Here is a 19,378-nt window from a genome sequence, read left to right as displayed (position 1 = left end):
AATAGTAATAGAATATACATAAAAGGAGTAGATTTTAGGTTTTTTCCTCCCAAACACCATTCAGTGATTTTGAACATTAATCCTGTTTTAGGCCAGTGTCTATAAATGTTGGTGCATTTTTCTCTGAGAGTAGAAAGGAGTTTCTTTCCCCTCTTTTGATATCTCTTTGTAATACTATTACTAATACTTTGCCATATAATTAGTATATGGTTTTCTGTATGGGCACATCTGAAGTTAGGTTCTAGTTTAAGAAATTTGCTACTTACATCTGGTTCCTAAGCTATTAACTTCTAGTTTTCAACTCTATGGAACACATTGGCTGATAGTAAAAAGTGAATTATTTATCAGTAAGTAACTGCCTCAAATGCCCTCACTTCATAGACTATATGCTGAAGGGAATTGCTTATTTATATTTATGAAAATTGCTTTTTAAAACCATGAAAGTATAGAAAAAAATCAATGCCAACTGTAGGTCTGCTATTTGTTTCTATTTGATCTGAATAAACTTTGGAGTGTGTATGTCCCGTAAGCCTTGATCAAAAATATTTTTTTGTTAGTCTATCATCCAAAGGTTTCATTGAAGAGACATGTATTAAGGGTTGGTTAAGTAGGTCACCCCATGGGGTGAGGGGGTGAGTGAGGGTGTGTGAGGTCAGTTTCAGAAAGCAGGCAGAGTCAGCTCCTTCTCTCCCCATTTAGCTGACAACACATGGATTTGTATGTACTGAGCCAGGGGGTCAGCAGATGCCTCACCGTCTCTCTGTACACTCTGGTCATATTAGTCCATCATCTGCCCATCACTCATCCTTTTCCAGCTCAGGCTGTCCACCTGACTCATCAGAAGGTACTCAGCAGCAAAACTGCAAACCTCACTAAGATGCTAGCAATGTTCCTTCCACTCTCAACAACTGTGAACTTGTTCTGTTTTGGGGATTGGTGCAAGTCCATCTCACACCCAGATGGGAAGGGGCATCCACATTCAGTTTGCTCAGAATAGCAGACTGATCTTCACTGTGGATATTATAAAAAATAAACTTTAATGAGGGCCCAAGGAGGCACAGGATTGCTTGAAGGCCATCTCTAGTAATAGCTTGGCTTTTTAGGGTCATTTGTTGCTCATATAGGTTACAAGGTTTTATCTTTCTTTTAATATATGTTCTGATCCTTGGAAGAGATGCTGAAAAAAAAAATCTCCTATACTTTTAGGAATAGACTTAAATTTTCAGTGGTTAAAAATGTGTATTTCTGGACTTTTCAGCTATATGATACTTATTAATTACTTAGAATCTTACTTATTTAACAATGTTTCTTACCAGTAAATTTCAGTTAAATTTCACTTTACTGTTCTCATTCTTATTCTAATATTTAGTTTTAGAATAGAAATTGAAGCAGGAAGATCGAGGTTTAATGTGCTTTTCCCCCTAAAATGGAAATATCTTGTATTTTAATATAAAGATTTGGATATTGCCAAATTATTTTCCAGAAAGTTGGTAATAATTTAGACTTTTACCAACAGGTGTATTTAAGTATCTGTTCCTCTGCACCTTAGCCACTTTAAAAGTTTTTATCAATTTCATAGGCAACAACTGAGAACAGCATCACAAAGGTTCAGAGATTTGATACCACACAGCATAGTCTTAGAACGTTGAGGTGCAGTTAGAGCAAAAGGAGCGTGTGGAGGTGGCAAGAGATGAGGTTAGATATGGGAAAAACCCAGATGGTTCTGGGTGGTGTGAGGTGTGTGCTCATGTGTGATGCTGAACCAAGGATTCGGACTTTATCCTGAGGGCATAGGAATCATTGAAGGGTTTACAGAGTGGAGTTGTGTAATCAGATATCATTTTAAGGGTCATTTTGGCAGCTGTGTGCAAGATGCATTGGAGGGGTTCCCAGATTGGAAGCAGAAAAATTATTATTTTTCTGCAGGAATTATTATTATATTCCAGATGGAAGATAACCTTCACATAGACACACATACACAGACACAAAACCAACAAGGTTTAAGGAAAATCAGAGTGGTAGTTGAGGAAATACCTAATTGTGGTTCTGCCATTAAATTATTTTGTTTTTCTTAGCCTCTAGTTTTTATATTATGTGATATTCAAAGTCATAAATCTCAAACATATTCTTGAAATATGAATCCTTTGATTCCACAGCAACATTAAAATCCTGTGCTATTAAACATGAAAATGTTCCCAAGAAGTGAGCTGAGGGCATTATTTATTTCTAAGGATCTTTTCGTATATTGAAAAAAGAGATTTAGAGAATACTACTTTGGTAGATTGACTTTTTTTTAAATGGCCTCAGTTTTCGACCCCTCCCTGTAATGTGACTTTTGAGATGTGACGTTACATCAAAGGATGAAGTCTAGTTCTCCACCCCTTGAATCTGGCCTGGCCTTGTGACTTACTTCGGCCAATTTCATGATGTGATGGTATCCAGCTTTAAGCCTAGACCTCAAGAAGGCTTGTGCTGTTCTCTTCTCTCTTTGAGGACTCTGCTACCAGAGATAAGTGTGCTGGCATGTGAGAGACCAGTTGTCTTAACTAAGATTATCTTAGACCAGCCTATCCCCATTTGACTTCCCAGCAGAAATGTGGTTGAGCCCCACTGAGCCCAGCTCAAATCAGCAGAATCAGCCAGCCAACCCATAGACTCTTGAGCACAAATGTTTCTTAGTGTATGACATTGAGGTTTTGTGGTTATTTGTTATTCCTATTTTATGGATAAATTATAAAGCTAAATTAGAAGGAAAATTATAATGACGTATAACTTTTATGATTTTGGAGGACTTTGGGCAATCCAATGAAATAAAGTGGAACCCAAGTGTTCTGTCTTCTAACTTTAGATTGTGCATTTCTAGCTATTCTGGCATCTAAGTGGTTGAATATTTCCTTTGGAATAAAAATTATAATAATCATTATTCAATATCCTTACAGACTTTGCAAACTAATTTAGTGCATTTCTTTCTTTTTTTTCTTTTGCGGTACGCGGGCCTCTCAGTGTTGTGGCCTCTCCCGTTGCGGAGCACAGGCTCCGGACGCGCAGGCTCAGCGGCCGTGGCTCACGGGCCCAGCTGCTCCGCGGCATGTGGGATCTTCCCGGACCGGGACACGAACCCATGTCCCCTGCATCGGCAGGTGGACTCTCAACCGCTGCGCCACCAGGGAAGCCCAGTGCATTTCATTTTTTAAAGATAATTTCATTTATTTTAAAAACCTGAATAGATACATTCTAAAATTGAGGTTGCGATCTGAAATGCCTGTAGAGGCCAGGCATACAGCATGCTTGAGTGACTCGTGCTTGGTGTAAAATACTAGGCAGTATGAGAGATTTGGCAGAGTGAAGGACACATTTCCAATCCAAAGGCATTACATTCAAATTTTTAAGAATACTGTGCCACCCGACCACAACATACATGTGGGTCAATTCAGTCCATAGGTTGCCAGTTTATGACCTCTATTCTAAAATTTTGATTTCTGGCCTATGTTCAATCACTAGCTCAAGCTTTACCTTTAATAGGTTTGAGCTGAATTTTGTGACTAAAAGAAAATGAAGGAAGGATGAGATGTTTTATGTCTTTTATTTCCTCCATCAGCCTTCCTATAGTAATCAGTACATATTAGATTGGTTCCAACATCTTTCCTTTTTATTACTCATCCAGATGTAATAGGAAAGAGCTAAGTCTTCTGGAAAAGTAAGTAAAACATCCCCATTCTGGAAGACCTGTCTGTGGCTATTACCTAGAAAGAATTATGGTAGCTGTGGTGTACTTAAAGGTCACCTCCCCTTTGGTATGGAGAAGATGTTCACTGAGGCACTGACCTGGCACAAACTTGCAGTGCTTTATCACCAGCTGTCACAGCCCACCCTGACATGGATCTTGTAAGCAGACTCCAAGAACTGGCTCTTCATGTTTTTCACACACACAAGGTTTCAGGTTAGCTACAGGACATTTTTCTCCCTGAGTGTTAGAAGAGGTAAAAACAAACTTGTATTTAAATGTCCTTGTCCTCTTGAGCATGGTTCAGCGATTCAGGCAGATTGAATACCCAGCTTATTTAGAGTGAATTCGTTAACAATGTATTTCAGAGCCTCTGCCATTTAGTTCTCTCTATCCCGCTCCTTACCCCTCATATATGTACATGCACACATATGCACACACACAATAGCTCTGACAGTAAGAGAGATTTTTCAAAAGAAATTTTAAAAATGGATTCCATAAGAAACACTTTTAGAGCTATACAGTAGAAAAATGGAGAAAAGAAATGCTGGAGAAAGAAAATTATTTTGAAATTGTAGTAGTAGTTTTAATTGTAGAGTACTCTAAAGAGAGAAATAGTGGTGGCCATAATAGCTACTGATTTAAGAAGGAACATGAAAGGATGCTTGTTTTCAAATGCTCCCATGGCTTCTCATAATTTGCAGAGAAAGGATGTTTTTAATAACTACTCAATAAATGCTTGTTACATGGTTGACAGAATTCAGAATATAATTTCTCTAAACTTTATCAACCCCAATATGAGGAACCTTTTTACTCTTTGCATTAATAAAAAAATATAGGTAAATTGTTCATTGCAACTAATAGTGTGTTACCTATGACATTTTAGTTTTTATTTAGTTATCTCTGTAGAAAGCACATTTTGAATCTCCTGGCTGATTATGAAGCGATTTATTCATTTATTTATTCATTCAAATAATATTTATTCAGTGTTTTAGGCATAGTGCTGGGCATTGGGGGATAGTAATAATCAAGAAAGTCATGTTCCTGTTATTATGGAATTTGTCTTCTAGTTGGGAGAAATATCATTTAAAAATCATTAATAAATACACAAATAGGATAATTTCAGATTGTGATAAATGGCATAAAGGAAATAAACAAGATAATATGAAGGAAAGTAAAGGAATGGGAATTGGGATGATTTTGTCAATCCATGGTGAAATAAGTCCTTTCTGAACAAAATAATATTTTTGTAGTCATCTCATGCTTAAGAATAAGCCATCCAGAGATCAATTTTCAGTAATAACAGACTAATTTGTTTTCTACCACCCCACCCACTGGGAATAACTATAAAGCTGGAATAAATAAAAACAATATATTTGATAGCATCAGAGAGATAGCAAGATAGGAAAGATGTGTAAGGAAATACCTAGAAATGAATCTGATATTTGTCATCAGTTTTCCCCTTGAGGCATTTGCTGATTCAGAAGTGGCAGCTGAGAAACTGAAGTTAAAACCATGGCTTAGAGGTTAAACTGGGAAGAGATTTTAGCAGTCTCTGAGTGCTGCTAGAATTTGGACCTCTCTAAGGAAGAGAGGCCCTGGTAAACACCTGAAGTTTTTAGCTGGAACCTCAAAGGGCTAATATCTAGGAGAAAGGGTGTGCTAGTAATACACCACCCCTCAAAATAATGGAGACCCAGTTTCGAATTAGCTCAGTGCCTGATTACATTATGGTGATCTCTTACTAGATTAGTTGCTTGCCAAAAACAATTGTAAATCCTCTCTGATGGAAGATAACGTCATTCAGAGATTTCACAGTGTTTAGCATTCAATCTAAAGTAACTAGATGTATAAAAAGATAAGAACTGAATGAAAGCCAAAAGAAAAAAATCCTGGACAACAAAACATACCTATAGAAGATTCAGATATTGAAATTATTAATATGAAATTATCAAACTTGGAATTTAAAGTAATATGATTAATATGCTTTATAAGTTTAATATAAAAGTGAGTATTTTGATAGAGAAGTGGAAATTATAAGAAAAATAATAGGTAGAATTTCTAGGAATTCTTGTCTGAAAAGACAATAACTGAAATTAAGAATTCAATGAATAGTTTATCATCAGATTAGTCACAGCAGAAGAGAAAATTGGTGAACTGAAGATGGGTCAGAAGGAAATATTCAGACTGAAGCATAGAAAGGTAAAAGAATGGAAAACACAGAATATATATGTTATATAGGACATAGTGAAAAGTGTCAACAGACGTGTAATTATAGTCCCAGAATGAGCAGAGAGGAACAGGATGTGGCGGAAACTACACTTGAACAGATGATTGCTAAAAAAGATTTAAACCACATTCAGGAAGACTCAATCAGCCCTAAACTGGATGAATACAAAGAAAACTGTACTTAGAGATGATGTAATTAAACTGCCAAAGACAAAGAGGCAATATTGTAGCAGTTAGGAAAAACAGGCATATTACCTTCAATAGAGCAATAATTAGACTGACAACGGGATGGGCTCTTCAAAGTGCCAAAAGAAAATAACTTCCAATCAATAATTCTCTACGCAAATGTCCTTCAAAAAAAGGCAAAATTAATACATTTTTAAACAAAAAGTGACAAAAGTTGTCACCAGCAAACCCAAACTAGAGAATACCAAGGGGTGTTCTTTAAGCAAAAGAAATGATCATAGGGCTTCCCTGGTGGCGCAGTGGTTGAGAGTCCGCCTGCCCATGCAGGGGACACGGATTTGTGCCCCGGTCCAGGAAGATCCCACATGCCGTGGAGCGGCTAGGCCTGTGAGCCATGACCGCTGAGCCTGCGCGTCCGGAGCCTGTGTTCCGCGACGGGAGAGGCCACAACAGTGAGAGGCCCGTGTACCGCAAAAAAAAAAAAAAAAGAAAAAAGAAATAATCATAGATGGAAGCATGAAGCTGCAGGAAAAAATACAGAACACTGGAAGGGGAAAATATATGAGTATATGAATATTGACAGGAAAAAAACAGTATTGTTTATGAAAGCACAAAAACAATCATGTATTTCTTGTGCAGTTTAGTTATTTTGTACACACACCTAGCCATATGTGTGTGTGTGGCTGTGTGTGTATACTGTATATATAGACAGTACATATATGTGTGTGTGTGTGTACATATATATATATTTTTCTGTACAATGTATGTACCAAAAATCTATTCTAGTTACTATGGCTGCATAACAAATTACCCCAAAACTTTGTGGCTTAATATGATTACAACATACAGTTGCTCACAATTTGGGGAGGGGTTGGCAGAGATAGTTTAATCTCTGCTCAGATTGGAATCAGCTGGAGTGGCTCAAAGGCTAGGTAGTAGAATCATCTGGAGGCTTGCTCTCATGGCTGGCAGTTGTTGCTGGCTGTTGGCTGAGACCTTTGCTGGGGCTGTTGACAGGAACACTTTGTTCCATATGGCAGCTGAGTTCCAAGAGGAGCCGCCTGACACATACTCACACATACACACAAAGAGAGAGAGAGAGAGATCTGATGAAAGATTATTAGATTATTCTAGGTAGAGGAAACAGCAAGTACAAGTGTCCTGAGGTGGGAATTATTCAGTGAGTTCAAGAGTCAGAAAGAAGAGCAGTGAGACTGAATAAGGGACATAGTCTTATGAGATAATATTGGAGCAGGGGAGGCAGGTGGGCGTGTCAAGTTCCAATCAGGGAAACAGTACTACAGCAGGTCATGTCTGATGTGCTGGTTTGAGCACCGCCATATGTATAAGTATTTCCTACATAAGGATTCCCAGGAAGAGGAGATAATGTTAGATTTAAGGGTATTCTCTTTGTGAACATATGTAAAAACTATATTAAAAATTTATCATCATGGACATTCTGATTTCTAGAATTTAAAAATAATTTTAGATTTAAGAACAATAAAGAAGTATTCTGAGTATACCATATTGGGTAAATAACCCAGTCCTTTGTTATATTAATGCTATACAACAACATATACCAAACATTTTGTAGTCATTGCTGAAATCTCACTGGAGGAGATGTTATCCGGCATGATATGCTAAGGATTCGAAGATATCCTGATGTGAACCCAAACCATTGAAGATTACTGACAACTCGCTCTTAATATTAACATTTGCTACTTTTTTTTTTTAAGAAATAATTCAGCCTAAATAAAAATAGCTAATGCAATGTTACTGGAAATAGCTTCCCTCCCCCCCACCCCACCCCCATCTCTCTCTCACCTTCATCTCACTCTTAGGCCGGCTATCACACAGTTGAAGAGACTTAAGACCATGCTGCGTCCAACATAAATGGACTTGAAGTATCAGTGTGGGACAAGAGAAAAAATTTGGAACAAAAAGCAGTATTTCTTCCTTCCGTAGGGTCTAACTCTGTAGCCTTGAATTGGATTATTAAACTCAGAGAAAAAGGCCCTTCAGCAGCTTTCAGAATGCACTGACAGACACACTTTGCAATTGTTCTGCTTAAACGCCTCGCCTTAATGGCTTTAATAATAAATTCAGTTTTCTGGCAGCAGATAAATTCCTTCAGAATTCTGCAATCCAAATAAATGCAGAATTACTGGAGTGCCCTGCTGCCATTATTTGATTTACACACAGAAAAGAGCGTTGTCCTTTGTGGGCTATTTGATGTTAGAACAAGATAACCCTCTTCTTATCTGGAGATTCCGTGTTTTGGGGGTCCAGCCTGTCTTTCCTCTGCCTGGAATCTCCATTCCTCTCTTGGTACCAAGAGAGGACTTAGTCCAAGGAAACTTGCCAGTCCTGTAGGATCCACCACATAGGTTATCTCCAGAGAGTTCTCAAGTCTCCCAAGTTAGTCACTCTTTGCTCTGGGGCCCCCCAGCAAGTAATTCTTAGAGAACATTTTCATTGCTTTGTAATTCATTATTATTGTTTACTTAGGATGTCGGCTCCTTAAGAACAGAGACTGTTGTTTCTCCTCTTTCATTTTTCCCTTATAGCACCAGCACCATCCCTGGTGCACAGAGGAAGCCTGCTGAACATATGCCCTTAGTTCCAAAATGCATTTGCCACAAATCTTCACAGAGTTCATGCTTTTTGTTACACAATATCCTTTATTAGCCATGACATGATCATAGAGTTGCAGTGAGTATTAAGGAAAAGTACAGATTAATTATCTGACAGAGCAAAATGTCATGCCACTTTCAAAATGATTCGTTACAAACAAAAGCAGTCAGATAAAGTACTATAACTGGAATCCATTCTCTGCAGTGGATGTGTTGGCAAAAAAATTATCCTGGATTATCCCCCCACAATAAAGCATATGTTATTTGATTTCCTGTCACAATTATGAGAATTGATACATGTAACATTGTTCAACTTAATTTTTTTCCCCTCACCTCCTGTTCAACTTACTCTCAACACAGGTGGTTCACACTAATGAATAAGTATATTAAGACAGCGAAAATGAAAATTATTCCAGCCATGAAAGATGCTTTGTGCTTCACGTTAAAAGTAAAAAAAAAAGGCAAACAGGTCATTTGTAGGCATCTGCTTCTGGGGCAGCAATCTTCTGGATATTGATTCACCTTATTTTATGAGGATTAGAGCTAAGACTAAATGCTAAAAGACGTCATAGGAATACTTTTTATATTCATATGAATAAAGTAAAGCTACAACAATCAAAATGACAAATAGTGATTCTTATTTGCAAAAAAAGCAAGTTTTTAATCTGTTCAGAATAGAAATAAAAGTTTTGCTTACCGTATAACATTTACTTTATTAGTTTTTCTCTGAATCTGGCCTTTTAAATTATTTTTAAAATTTCCAACAAAAATAAAGAGCCACTTTAACTTTATTTATATTCTACCTTAATGTACAAATAAATTATATTGGTATAAAAGGAAACTATACAAAACAACTGGTAAATAGATGAATTTCAGGCAGGAAAGAAAAACCCAACACCAACAAAAGCAGTACAATAGAGTGGTGAACACAAGGAATGCAGTCATAATGGCCTGAACAGCTGCCAGAAAGCCAGTAGGAAATGCAGAAGGGCACTAAAAGACAGTTATTGGTTAATGCCCTTATTGTTAAATTAAATTGAGTGTATATGATTTGTTGCATATTTAATGCAGTTTGTTATGGTTGAATCTAACCATAATATTTTATTAATTGTATTACAGTCATGAGTATGTTGAAGAAATAAAAAGTATGTTCCTGTGTCTACTTAGTAGTCTAGTTAAAAATGGCTACTTCTCTTCTTCTGTTAATTCTGATCTAAGAGAACAAAGAAAGTTACATTGTGAACACATTCCCTGCCACTAGGGGAATATTCTTAGGAGTGAAGTGGCTGGGTGTGCACCTACTCAGCTGTAGTACGCCTTACAAACTGACTTCCAAACTCATTGCATCAATTTATACTCCCACCTGCTTTTGTATAAGTTCTGGCTTTTTGACATCGTTGACACACTTGGTATATTTTGTCTTTTTTGTTTTTGTCTTTCTAGGGGTCTAGAGTTATATCTCACTGTGCTTTCAATTTGTATTTTTTTTTTAAAGAGAGATAACTCTTGTAATATGGATTGCACTGGAAGGCAACAGAATGGATACAGACTTAGTAGGACTTGGACCTTGGATATGAAAAGATGATAGCAGAGTAGCTGAGGTTGAAAGGCAGGATAACTGGAAGGATGACAGGCCTTTTTTTGGCCTTTAAAATTATTTATGTGAGTTCTCTTAAAGTTTTTATACATATAACTATATCATTTTTATACAGCTATGATTATTACAGAAATATCTACAATACTATTTTTAAAGATGGGGATACAGCCAAAAAATAGGCTTTTGGGTAGAAGATGATGAGGGCACTGGAGTTTGAGGTATAATTAATACTTTACATTGGGTTACCATGGTTTTGTACTTAGAGGATTACCATTCCCAGATCATTAAAAAGCATAGTTTAAAAAAAAAAAAAAAGCTAAGGTTTAACTCTTAGAAGCCATGTTGTAATAATAAATCAAAGTATGCTTTGAAAAAGATACCAAAAACCATAAAAGGGATTTACAAAAGAAATGGCTTTCTGAAAGACTAGATCTGTATGCTACTACCCAATTCTTTGTAGCGTGTTTTTACTCTATTAAAGCTGAATTCTGCAAACAACTACATAAATTTTATGTAGAGCTAAAGTCATAAAGAAGGGGAAAAGGGTGAATTGTTCGGTAAAATGTGGTTAGATGGGCATTTTCTAAGAGGATTGTCTGTTATAGGAATAGACGTTTGGACAAAGTTCCTCATTTTTTCAAAAGACTTCAAGAGACTTTATTCACACTTTAATATACAGAAAACTCAAGCAGTTAAATTTGATCTTAGAATTGCCACTAATCAGCCTATGTTAAGAAAAATAAATTTTACTCACACAAATATGAGCCCTTAAGTAATTAGAGGAATTTCAAGTGATATACTTACCTATTGGCTCTGAATATAAATTGAATGTTTTATCTCCCCTCCCCCCAACATTCATTCGTCTATACACAGTTTTTATGTTTCATTAACTAGAGTGGTATGCCCGTGATAATGATCTACTCTCTAAGATATGGCTAGTTACCAGCTGTTGAAAATAGGCATTTTGTTCTAGATTTTGAATATTATTAGGTTAAATAATTAAATTTAGAAATAATCTATGGTCCTTGTAGTTGAAAATTTTACTGGAAATTTGCCTTGAAGTTTAGAGGGTGCTTTTCATTCTTCTCTTGCTCACCTTTTGAATTCCTACTAATTCTTCCAGGTTGAATTAGTTGGGGGTGGAGGGAGGTAGTTACTTAGTAACAAAATCCCCCCAAATATTTAGAGCTTATTGCGCTAAAGGTTTACTTCTCATTCACATCACAGGCCAGTGGTGGCCTATGGGAATTTTATCCCATGTAGCTGAGATTTTTGAGATCACCAGGAAAAAATGGGTTAAATACTTGGCACTTGGTGTGTTTACACATCTTTAGAAGGATTCAGTCAGCAGCAGCTACTGAGTGTCCTTTCTTATTATTTAGTCATAAGACAAAGTAATAGGAAATGATATTCCTCAAGACAGATATTTCTTCTCTGGTTTTCGTGTCCATAAAACCAGCCATCCTATGCAATGGCCAGGGTCATCATTGGTGATAGTGACCAAGAAGGCCTTAAGATTCCCCTCAACTTGACTTAGCTTTACACAGCCTTCTTCCTGACTCCAGGCTCCTGACCTTCCTTTTCTTAGAGTGCTTACATTAGAAAACTTGTAATTGTAAATTATTTTCTGCCTGCTTGAGATGTAAATCTATAACTCAGGACTGCCTTTCTCAAGGACCTGGGCGCCATTCCTCTGAAATGAAATTATCGAAAAAGGTGATGCCCTAGATCTCAGCCTGTAAGAGAGGGTAGGAGCCTAACTTCTGTAGGTTCCAACTGGCAGACACAGATGGCCTAATCTCATTGACCACCGCACCCATGATGTCCTTCAGTACTTTTCCACTAGCTCATCCCAGCACTTAAAAACTCTCCTGACTTTTGTCCCAGGGGAGTTGAATTCAACCTCTCACCCATATTGCATTAGTCTTGAATAAAGTCTTCCTGGCCTGTTTAACTCCTTTCAGTGTAATTTTTCTTTGCCAAGGGTAGCCAGTATATATAATTCAGAAATGATTTTCAAATAAAAGTGCTTTTTAATCACTAGTTATCCTATAAACTTTGTTCTTATGGTGGGTGTTCAGCATCTTGAGTGTATTTTATTTCTTTTTCTATGAATTTTGAAATCTAAAATCACAGAAAAATAATAGTTTTAAACAACAGGGAGTGTTTCTTTCGAGAACATTAACCACCATCTACATCAAGTATCTCAGAAATGTTAATTTTCCTTCTCTTAGTATTATAACTCAATCCTAAAGAGATTTTCAAGATTCAGACAAAATTTTAATTAAAAAGGTGTTCAAATTAAGGTGTTATTTATAATAGCTAAATTATGATACATCTAACTCACAGGAAAATACTGATGATACGATGTTAAATAGATAAGACAGGAATCAAATGGCATAGTCAGTACTGGAATGTAAGCAATGGCTGTCTTTGGTTGGCTTATTATAGATGATTTTTTCCTCTACATTTTTCTGTATTTTTAAAATAAAAAAATTACTTTATCACAAAATAAATATTACTTTAAAATGCCACCATAAAACAATTTTAATGACTCTCTTGAACTGCTAAGAGGAAAAGAACCAAGAACTTTGCTTTTCAGGATCACAGATTGAGAAAAAGAGAACAATGCATTGTAATTAGAAGGTTTTAAAAAATATTCTCTTAGAATAAATGCTTTTCCAGTTTGATATCTGAAATGTTTCTCTACATTAATATTCATGAACTTTAGTATTATAATTATCTACCTTTAAAATTTATGTTGTAGAATATTAAGAATTATGATACCTTTTTATGTAAGAAATTACTGTTTTTTGTATGATGAGTTAGATTCCACTAAGTAGGGAAAACTACGTTTTTAGTGGCTCCAAAATGAACAATGTTCATCATTCTGAAGATTTTTATTGTTATATTTACTTTCCATGGCACAATATTTGTAAGCTAGAACATCACATTTCTAAGCTGAGGCTTGGGTATTTTGTCGTAAAGTGATTAAGTATAACTTCTGATTATACACAGAGCATGTTACGAACTATCTGCATAGTCTCAGAAGGTTTGTCCTTGACTTTCTCAAATGTGTCTGGGGTAACACATGTCCTCATTGCCTAGACTTACTGATCCCTTTGTCTCTTGGTCTTCCTCAGTGAGACAAGGTTGTAGATGGGCAGCTTAGCTTGTTCTGGACTTAAAAGCCTTTGTCTTTCCACCTGGAATGGGGCCCTTCTCACTTGTAGCACTGTGGCTTGTGAAAGAGAGTGAACTAACCAAAACAAATAGGGTACTCGGCCTTCATATGTCAAAGCTGTGGGTGCTCTGCTTCTTCGATTTACATAATGAAAAGTTAAATAAATTTCTGCAAGATTCAGTTTCTACAAATTTTCTATTTTTAGGTTGTGCTAATAACTTTTTATACCTCTTAAGTATGAGGAATAAGAAAAACTTGGTAAGAATTCTTACTTGGTAAGAATGAAGAATAAGAAAAACACTTCCATGTTTATTTGACTCTGCTGTGGAATAACATTATTTGCCTTATTCATGTACTATTTCCCTTCCAATTTATCTATTGTAATTACTGAAATATTGTAAGATGGCCATGTGTAATTTTGTAATGATAATGAAAATTCAGGAGACAGAAAGTCTGTTTTAATTAGATCCACCTGCTTCTTAAGAAATTTTCTTAAAAATACATATAAAGTTAATTCACACCTTAAGTAAAAACTGAATTCTGTCCATCAGTAAACATATGCAGTTACTAGATTTGTATTTGGTTAAAAACTGTTATCTCTTTCCTATCCACCTGCCTTATTCAATTTCACTGACAATTCCCAAAGGTGGTCCTAAAAATTTCGAAAGCTTTTGAGTTTGAAACTACTATGTGCTCTTTCCTATTTGATTGATAAGTTTTTTTGTTTGTTTGTTTGTTCGTTTTTGCTAAATTGTTAGTTTTGTCCCAGGTAACATTACTGAGGTAGTTGGGATCATAAAATAATCACCTATAGAAATTATTTTGGTTAGATTTCAGTGTTTGAAACCAATGACCATTTGCTGATTGCCTAATAGATGCACATTACTATACTCTAGTAATCAGGGGACCGTGATGCTTGGTGGGTACTGTAGAAATAGAATTCATGGTCCCCTATGTTTGAGAAATATAGTTTCTTCTCAAAGTAACTGTTTTTTCCTAATAAACTGAAATAGTATCTAAAGGGGTAATTCAGTTTAGCAGGAAAGAAGCAGGGAAGAAAATATTTCTTTTTTCTAAAATAGTACATATTCTGCTTTATTAGTTGTATCACTTAGGGTCCTGGCAGGAAACAAATGGCACTCTCCACTCAGGTAACTAGGCTCATTTAATGAACAGACTATTTGTAACGTGAGGGCAGAATTAAGATAACTCAACAAGGCTAATAACCACAGCAGATCCGTAGGGGAAGGAGGGGTTACCAGAATCCCGAGAGAACTATAGCTGAAGCAGAGGGGGACCGGCAGGAGCTGTGGGCTTAGATAGAGAAATGTAGCCACTGCTAACATGCTCCTGGCAGAAAGGGGGCCAGGGAAATAAATACCCCCATCTCTCTTTCCTTCCACCCTCTGATTGGCTACTGGTGCTTCTCATCGGCCAAACCCAAGCAGAATCCAGAAGGCAAGGCATAGAGGTCAGCCTCCTGGGCACAGAGCATGGTGGAGAAGGATGGAGGACATATCTGGGGAGGGGAGAGCAAATGGAGGAGATTCAGCACCACATTTAGAATTTGACCATAAATTTTGAGACAGTAGAAAGGTAGTTGTGGTTCTTCAGTGTTTCCATGAAGGAGATAAGGTGAACTTGACAAGATTACATATTTCAAATGCAAATGGCTTCATATTAACTTGCCAAAACAATTTTGGAACTACAGTTGGACCTTGAACAATGCTGGGGTTAGGGGCACCCACCCTCCTTGCAATCAAAATCCACGTGTAATTTACAGTCGGCCCTTCCTATCTTCAGTTCCTTATCCTTGGATTCAACTAACTGCGGATCGTGTAGCACTGTAGTATTTGCTATTAAAAATTCTGCATGGACCCCTGTAATTCAAACCCGAGTTGTTTAAGGGTCAACTGTATTTTAGAATAATGTCCTAAAGACAACTAAATTGTATTTTACACACCCAATAGAATAGTACATGATTCGTTAATGATCCTCAGTGCTCATGAGTCACTGTGATTTTTAACTTAAAAACCATAGCATTTTGAGGGTAAACTCATACCAAACTCCTCAGATTTAGTGGGTCAGGGGTTAGGTAATCTGGGTTACACTAACACTAGCTAAGATAAAGTGTTATAGGTACATGTGTTACACCACTCTCCTGTACCATTCCCAAGGCCAGCAGCTTTGTTTGCCATGCCTCAATCATTAAATGCAATGTTGTGCAGAAAATTCATTTTGCTTTGGCTCATGTATAGATAGTGGCAGTCTTAAGTTGTAGTGGGTTGGCCGAAAAGGTCGTTCAGGTTTTTCCATAAGATCGTATGAAAACCTGAAGGAAATTTTTGGCCAACCCAATACTTGGCAAAATGTGATAAAACAAAGGGACAAATCTTAGATTATAGAAATGAATGGATGCTATGCTCAAGGGAATTAGACTAATAGTTACAATTAAAGTATTTCTTTAATTATTGAACACATTCCTTCTGTAATTTAATTTTAGAACTTCAAATTGTGTTACTTAGAAACCATTTATAGCAGCAAATTAATGTTTTACTTAACTTATGTTTTCAATATGAATAATAAGTAATAATTTGATTACTAAAATATTCATAAAATAGAGTATTATCCAAGCAACACTTATAGCAAGATTCAGGAGAAAATAATAACTGTCAATTGTTGAATTTCTCTAGTATTTTCTGAACAGGTTGATTTACACAGTAGAAAAACATTGCACACACAATTCAGGTATTTCAGGGAATTGCACATACATGTTATATATTAAAATATAAAACTTCTTTTTTGTGTATAGAATCCAGCAGTACAAAAACACTTTTAAATGCTTTTTAAAAGTATCGAAAGCATAATTTTATGTCTTTAGAGTTAATGGTAATTTTGTTTTCTTTTTGCTTTGAATCCAAGAGGAAACCATTATAAATCTCTCCTAAAAGATTTATTTAGTTTTTTTTTTTTTACTGTCCTTTGAGCACCACGAAGTTTTTCTCTCTGAAGTCAATTTTGAACATTATATGTTTCTAACGTCTTGTAATCATAAATAGTCAAATTTTTGGTAAAATTTTCAGAACAATCACTCTTATATAAGGTAATTTCTTGTAAACCAGTCACTACTACTGTCTGGCTATGGGTATATAAGATGGAGCTTCTGTAGCCCTATTGACAGAAGTACCTTCTGCTGTTGTCTGACGTGGCATTCCAGATCCCCCTTTCTTTCTCCTGTCTACTTTATGAAATTCAGATCCATTATATTTTTTAATATGCAACTTCAAAACCATTAAAATTAATAAAGTAAAATGTGGTAATATAAACCACGTGATAAAAATTATCTAAGTCACCCTAACATTCCTACTTACCTTTCAAAACTCACTTTAATAATTTAAACTGCGTCCATACAATCCTTCTGTGGCTTTTTACCCAGCCCAGTCCCTATTCATTCATGTATTCTGTAAACATTTATTGAGAACCCATGACCTACCAGAAAATGAATAAAGCCCTGGGAACTCAAAGATGAACTAGATGCAGTTCTGCCCCCTCAGAGTCTAATGATTGAATTAGACATGTAAGCAGATAATTACAAGACCATTTTTCCAAGATCATGAGCAAGGGAACAGAGACATAAAAGAAAGAATGTGGAGCAGTGAAATAAGAGATCAACTGTATCCGAAAAAGTACTCTAAAGAACTTGAAAGGTATCTTGAAGGGTGCATAGGACTTTTCTAAGCACAAAGGGGTATGAAGTGCATTCCAGGCAGAGAAAACCAAACTCCTATGTAAAATGTGGAGGAGTTGGACCTGCTTGAAGAGCAGAGTTTAAGCTTAGCTAGAGGATGTGCCATGAGATGGGGAACAGTGGGAGATTGAGACTGAAAATGTAGGATGTGCCAGTGTATGAGGCATGGGGGTTGAGGAGAGAGGATTGTCCTCTAAGATTACCTTTATTACTCCACCATTTCATCTCCCAAAAATTTCCATTAAAACTACATCTCAGAAACTGTGGAGAAAGGAATACAATTAACACTAAAGAAATTAAAGACATTCCCTTAACTCTTCTATAGGTATCTGATAAATCTTAGAGTTTCAGAGAGTCAGTGGGTTAGAGGAGGGATCTTTGAGTAGGACTATTTCTCCATAAATCATACTATTCAGTCTACTTTTCTCAGATGCTTAAGTTATAAAATGGAGATAATAAAACACATCTCACCAGGCTATCATAAGGATCAAATGGGAGTATATGTGAAAGTCTTTAGTAACTGGCAAAGTTCTATCCAGTAATGGTATTTTATTTAAAGTGGCTCTGGATTTCAACCTTCTATTTCTTGCTATAAAACTTAATTTTTTCCTTTCTGTAACTGAGCCCTTTTCAGGGTTTTTTTTTTTTTTTTTTCTTCTTCCTGGAGAAGTTGTCATGGGTGCTCTGCAAACAGACTCTGAGACTGAGTATACTGGGAGAAAGTTGGTTTATGGGGAAACTCTCTGGAGATAGCCCTGTAAGAAAGTGAGGAAGGCCCTATAGGCTTGCTCTCAGTTGAGGCAACAGGACAAACCCTGATCCCTGCATCAGGAGTCAATGGCTGGGAGCCATCTCTGGGTGAGGCAGTTCCCAGCCAAGGGCATTCCAAGCAAGCAGGCAGCTATGCACCAACAATGACAACCCCAGCATCCAGGGCATGGGTGCCTCTGATCTGAAGAGGGGATCTAGTCAGAGCACCATAGCACCCACCTACTTTCTCTTCCTCCATCTGTTTCCAGTATGAAGTCTGAGGTGTGAGCAGCCCTTGCCTGTGAAAATATAGGGCTCCCAGCTGGAGGACATTCAGGGTAGCCCTCACTGGAAAATCAGGGAGACTCTAATCTTGAGGGTCCTTTGTGTTATACATTCAGGGGTTCCCGGAGAGATTTTCAATGTCAAGTTGCCTCCTCACTACAAACTTTTTATCTTTGTTTTATTTGCCTGAGTCCCCCAATACTGGTTTCGATTGTGGAAAACTTTTTTTCCACATTTATATGTCCTCACTGTCATGTATACCTAATGATGACTTAAATTGATGTACTACTTTTTACATGAGAAAAGCAGCTTTTAAAGCAGTAAGTGTAGCATAATGCAAAATTGTAAAAGATATTTGTATATGAACATATATATGCATGGAAGAAAAGCTAGAAAGTTACACACTGGAAAAGAGTAATAATTATTCCTGTATGGTAAAATTATTAGTAATTTGAAAATTTTAAAGTTTTAACTAAAGTTTGCATTTCTTATTTGACAAACTTTTTATAATCATAAATAAGGATAAGAAAAGTTTTTGAAAAATGATATAGTACCTTAACAGTATACAAAATGTTTTCACATACATTATTACATGGAATACATACATCTAACTTCTTACCATGTCAGATGATAGAAGGTCTTATGGGATTATTTTACAGATGTGAAAACTGATTATTCGTAAAAGTTCATATACACATTCACACCACTATTATGTTGTTAAAATCTGTCCTTTAACTTGGGTCTTATGAGTCCAAAGCCAGTGCTTTTTCCAGAAGGACCATGTCCTTCTTCCCTCCACGTATCATGCATCACAGTAATTACCATGCTTATTATTTTAAAAATTAACTCTATTTTAAAATAGATATACAGTCTTCTTGGTTTGTTTCACAGGTAACGTGACTGTCTTCTCCCTACTTAAAAAATTTAAAGGAAAAAGACCTATGCTTACAACAGTCAGTAGAAAATTATTCAGGCAGGAACAGTCATTAAATTCAACTGACTCTTTTTTCCAAGTAAGTTGCTCAGATTTAAGCCTTCAAGG

Source organism: Pseudorca crassidens, chromosome 13, assembly GCF_039906515.1.
Source record: "Pseudorca crassidens isolate mPseCra1 chromosome 13, mPseCra1.hap1, whole genome shotgun sequence".
Lineage (NCBI taxonomy): Eukaryota > Metazoa > Chordata > Mammalia > Artiodactyla > Delphinidae > Pseudorca > Pseudorca crassidens.
This window is presented reverse-complemented; position numbering follows the sequence as displayed.